The following is a 6,109-nucleotide window of genomic DNA, read 5'->3' as shown; positions in this document are numbered from 1 at the left end:
ATACTACACATATCCCACAGTCACATAGGACTGCCGATACATACTACACATATCCCACAGTCACATAGGACTGCCGATACATACTACATACATCCCACAGTCACGTAGAACTGCCGATACATACTCCATATATCCTACAGTCACGTAGGACTGCCGATGCATACTACACATATCCTACAGTCACATAGGACTGCCGATACTACACATATCCCACAGTCACGTAGGACTGCCGATACATACTACACATATCCCACAGTCACATAGGACTGCCGATACATACTACACATATCCCACAGTCACATAGAACTGCCGATACATACTACACATATCCCACAGTCACGTAGAACTGCCGATACATACTACACATATCCCACAGTCACATAGGACTGCCGATACATACTACACATATCCCACAGTCACATAGGACTGCCGATACATACTCCATATATCCTACAGTCACGTAGGACTGCCGATACTACACATATCCCACAGTCACGTAGGACTGCCGATACATACTACACATATCCTACAGTCACATAGGACTGCCGATACTACACATATCCCACAGTCACGTAGGACTGCCGATACATACTACACATATCCCACAGTCACATAGGACTGCCGGTACATACTACACATATCCCACAGTCGTGGCCCGTTTGGCCGCAATACTCGTCAGAAAACTGTGACAAACATCTCAGGTTTGTGTCCTAAAAAGTCTCCCAACACTCTAAATGGCTTGTTTTCTTTGAAATGGAAAAAAGGTGTGGCTAATTAAAAAAAAAAAAAAAAAAAAAAGCGATTCATGCAAGAGAAAATGACTTGTTAATGAAAAATATGAATACATTGTCGCGCCGTGGGGGAGCTTCAGCATTCGTCTACTTCCTCGTTGTCTTACCTGCTTTCGGTCTTAATGACACATTAAAACCTTTTATTTTGATGTTGCTTTGTTTTTTTACTGCAGTGTACAGCTCCACTAATGGACATTGGAGTGTTACTTTCAAAGACAAAGTTAAAGTATTGCTAGAAACATAATTTTATATGGGACTTTATTGTATTATATGTATAGTACATGTTCCAAAAAGAAAAAAGCATGAAACACCACCAGAATTAAAGCTGCAAGCAGCGATGGACGGGACCGACTTTGAGGGCTCATAAAATCCAAACCGGAGCAGTAATTAAAACTCTTTCATCAACTTTTAATCAGAAGGGTTCAATCTCTCTCCTGTGCTAATTTGAAGCTGACACGACAAACGCGCTCAGAGGAGGTAATGTTTGAAAAAGGGTGACTGGTTCTACACAATTTTTGTTTTGAAGGGGGAATTGCAAACTTCCTGTTGATTTTTGCTGGGGGTTGTCAGTGTATGAAATATAAGTCTAAGTGAGACCTACATAGAGGTATTTGTTTCATGTCTCTACGACTATCATACTGGGAGTTACAGGCAGTTTTGTCTGTGTTTTCTTCCTAGGGGGCGTTAGAGCGCAATTTTGAGTTTTGGTTTTTTGAATAGAGCGCAATTTTCGCCAGTCCTGATGTTTGTGTCCAATTGGGTGAGTTTTGAAGCATGTTAAGGGGGTCAAATTACAGCTCAAAGAGGCGGCGGTATAATAATAAAACGCTAGAAATACAATAGGTTAGTGTTACGCTCATGACTTGGTGTAACTAAACATTACCCTATAAGATGAAGGCAATTGCATTTCATTGATATTTGAAAGGTAGTTAATGTTTATAAATGAATATTTAAATATGCTAAATGTAAAAAAAGGGAATAAATATTCAAAATAAGATCATTAAATTAAATCTAGTTTGGTTACGCCATCATGGGCGCAACACAAGGTTGTAAAAGCTTCAACTACAATTCTAAATAAGATGTCAAAAGCAAACTGAAATCAAATACACACAGCTTAAATATTGATCAATACCTATTTAAATTTAGTAATACATAAATATGATGATTTATCAAAATATAAAATAAATATACCTGAACAGCAAAAAGTAACGCTATGAATCGAGTTTTTCCAAGTTTTTGGGGCATTTTTATGCTATTTCCAAGCATATCCTTTTTATTATCGTTGATTTTAAATGGCCGAACTAATGCATATTATATATGCATGCCCTAGTAAACCAAAAAAAAAAAGTCATATTTATTTTGATTGTTACATTTTGAAGTACATTTGTGCAGGTGGGTGCGAATGTACCCATTACCAGAGCTGTACACTGCATGTTTTCTCTTTTATCTCTGACACTACAACTGTGGTTGCTTCCTCGTTTTGCTGTTTGGAAGAGCCTCCAGAATACTCTCACAACTCAGAATTTGCACCGTATGCTAAACGGCAGCAGAACAGCGCCGCCGCGGTAGCGGACTCCTTTTGTTTTTATTCAAGTCAATGTGGTCAGTTTTCCGCCGTCACACACTTTTATGAGATCAAGCGTATCCGCTCATAATCACGTGATAAGACGTGTTGTAGTAGCGAACCACAAACAGTTTATTCTGTCGCTCACACAGACAAACTACTCCCCTCTTTCCCCCGCTTCTGCATCAGCTTGTACAAAACCAGTGAAGTTGGCACTTTGTGTAAATTGTAAATAAAAACAAAATACGGCGTGGCGCAGTGGAAGAATGGCCGTGCGCGGCCCGAGAGTCCCTGGTTCAATCCCCACCTAGTACCAACCTCGTCATGACCGTTGTGTCCTGAGCAAGACACTTCACCCTTGCTCCTGATGGGTGCTGGTTAGCACCTTGCATGGCAGCTCCCTCCATCAGTGTGTGAATGTGTGTGTGAATGGGTAAATGTGGAAGTAGTGTCAAAGCGCTTTGAGTACCTTGAAGGTAGAAAAGCGCTATACAAGTACAACCCATTTATCATTTATTTATACGATTATTTGCAATATTATATTCAACTGAATAGACTGCAAAGACAAGATACTTAACGTCCAAACTGTAAAACCAATTTTTTTTGCCAATATTGGCTCATTTGGAATTTGTTGTCTGCAACATGTTTCAAAAAAAGCTGGCACAAGTGGCAAAAAAAGACTGAGAAAGTTGAGGAATGCTCGTCAAACACTTATTTGGAACATCCCACAGGTGAACAGGCTAATTGGGAACAGGTGGGTGCCATGATTGGGTGTAAAAGCAGCTTCCATGAAATGCTCAGTCATTCACAAACAAGAATGGGGCGAGGGTCACCACGTTGTGGACAATTGCGTGAGCAAATTGTCCAACAGTTTAGGAACGACGAGGTATTGCAAGGAATTTAGGGATTTCACCATCTACGGTCTGTAATATCATCAAAAGGTTCAGAGAACCTGGAGAAATCACTGCACTTAAGCGATGATATTACGGACCTTCGATCCCTCAGGCGGTAGTGCATCAAAAACCGAAATCCGTGTGTAAAGGACATCACCACATGGGCTCAGGAACACTTCCGAAAACCACTGTCAGTAACTACAGTTTGTCGCTACATCTGTAAGTGCAAGTTAAAACTACCGGTATGCAAAGCGAAAGCCATTTATCAACAACACCCAGAAACGTCGGTGGCTTCGCTGGGCCCGAGCTCATCTAAGATGGACTGATGCAAAGTGAAAAAGTGTTATGTGGTCTGACGAGTCCACATTTCAAATTGTTTTTGGAAACTGTGGACGTCGTGTCCTCCGGAACAAAGAGGAAAAGAACCATCCGGATTGTTACAGGCACAAAGTTGAAAAGCCAGCATCTGTGATGGTATGGGGGTGTGTTAGTGCCCAAGGCATGGGTAACTTACACATCTGTGAAGGCACCATTAATGATGAAAGGTACATACAGGTTTTGGAGCAACATATGTTGCCATCCAAGCAACGTTATCCTGGACGCCCCTGCTTATTTCAGCAAGACAATGCCAAGCCACGTGTTACAACCGTGTGGCTTCGTAGTAAAAGAGTGCAGGTACTAGACTGGCCTGCCTGTAGTCCAGACCTGTCTCCCATTGAAAACGTGTGGCGCATTATGAAACCTAAAATACCACAACGGAGACCCCGGACTGTTGAACAACTTACGCTGTACATCAAGCAAGAATGGGAAATAATTCCACCTGGAAAAGCTTCAAAAATTGGTCTCCTCAGTTCCCAAATGTTTACTGAGTGTTGTTAAAAGGAAAGGCCATGTAACACAGTGGTAAAAATGCCCCTGTGACAACTTTTTTGCAATGTGTTGCTGACATTTAATTCTAAGTTAATGATTATTTGCACACAAAAAATTAAGTTTCTCAGTTCAAACATAAATGATAAATGATAAATGGGTTGTACTTGTATAGCGCTTTTCTACCTTCAAGGTACTCAAAGCGCTTTGACACTACTTCCACATTTACCCATTCACACACACATTCACACACTGATGGAGGGAGCTGCCATGCAAGGCGCTAACCAGCACCCATCAGGAGCAAGGGTGAAGTGTCTTGCTCAGGACACAACGGACATGACGAGGTTGGTACTAGGTGGGGATTGAACCAGTGACCCTCGGGTTGCGCACGGCCACTCTCCCACTGCGCCACGCCGTCCCCAACATAAAAATATCTTGTCTTTGCAGTCTATTTAATTCAATATAAGTTGAAAAGGATTTGCAAATCAGCGTATTCTCTTTTTATTTACGAATGACACAACGTGCCAACTGCACTGGTTTTGAGTTTTGTATTTGACACAAGCCCCCATGTTCCCCATATAGCTGCCCTGGATATGCCTGTGTATGACCTGTTAATTTTGGACCTACAGAATCAGCATGTCCTCATCCGTTTGTGTCAACGACATGAAATTATGTCCGAAAACATTTTGAGAAATTGACTTCAGGTCTATTAAAAATACAGCGTATTTTATTTTTAAGATAAACTGCATCGCTTATTTTTGTTTTTGCGCATGACTTCCTGTCCAACATATGCAGATTTTAGTTCAATTGAACACATTTGTTGTGGCGATTGGCAAATTATAGGAATGCTGCGTATGTTTAGTGCTGGAACCGGCGACGTTCCGCAGGCGGTGGAAAAAACGAACACATTGACTTGGATAAAAACGGAAAGAGTCTTCCGCCGCCGTAGATTGACCTGCTACTTTTGCTGTTGTTTTTCAACGTAGAGATGATGCATGAATGTCAAAAAGTGCACTCATCACATTCAACCTCCTATGATGTCATAGCGTGTGTAAAATCTCAAGGCACCATAGTAGGTGGTTCGCCTGCTTATCCTCCGGTACAAAGTGTTTCGATGACATCACAGACAGGCGTAAGCTTTGACATCTTTATTTATTCAAAAGCACTAACTTTTTTGTAAAGTCTGCCGTTCTTAAAGCCAACGTTTTCTTTTCTAGTATTGATAAGGAACTGTAGAGCGGACAGGTATATAAGCCACACCCACTAAATTTTAGTATAATATTTTTTTTCCCCATATATTAGCCGCACCGGCCTATAAGTCGCTGATATATATGTTTTAAAATGAGTTATATACACATAAATATTCTGTAAATGTTTATTTACATACCTTTTAATTGTGTGTAACACGGCAGTAAAACGGGTGATCAAACAAAACAGAAGTCATCGTCATGGACCCGCTCGCTGCGCAAGCTAGCACTCCAATCGGCTTAACAGACTCAATAACTCCCTGGTGACGTTTTGGTGAATTTACGAAACTGAAACAATACTGAAATAATGCCATTGTAAGTTAATAATACTAACACAGACACTCGTAGATGTCAAATATGCATGAAAACACTCCTACAGACATCACACATGGGACGGTTCAGTAAGTATGTATTGTTGTAGTTATATTGTGAAGCTTGCAAACGTTGCTTGGAGTGATGAATGAAGAATCCATACGAGTCGAAACGCTATGGATGGCTAGAAGACGAAACCACACTTGTACTTCCGGTTGAAAGCTCAGTCTAAACAGAAAGTCACTGTAGCACCTACTGTGAGCAAACTTGTCCATAAAATGCCACCATAGCACAAACAATAACACACTTATTTTGCGTCTTTGCTTGTTTTTTTTTTAACTCTTTGTATTATGGCCGTCAGCAACGAAAAGTTCTTAAATTAGCCGCACCGATTTATAAGCCGCAGGATTCAAAGCGTAGGAAAAAAGTAGTAAT

General features: G+C 40.8%; 1 protein-coding gene across 3 annotated transcripts in view; it reads left to right on the top strand.

Moving 5' to 3' along the window:
* Window positions 1-6,109, top strand: part of LOC133610665 (cullin-9) — a 43,537-nt gene that overhangs the window by 964 nt on the left and 36,464 nt on the right. The window lies entirely within an intron of this gene.

This window comes from Nerophis lumbriciformis, linkage group LG02, assembly GCF_033978685.3.
Source record: "Nerophis lumbriciformis linkage group LG02, RoL_Nlum_v2.1, whole genome shotgun sequence".
Classification (NCBI taxonomy): Eukaryota; Metazoa; Chordata; class Actinopteri; order Syngnathiformes; family Syngnathidae; genus Nerophis; species Nerophis lumbriciformis.
The sequence above is the reverse complement of the archived record's forward strand: the minus strand, read 5'-3'. Positions and strand labels throughout refer to the sequence as shown.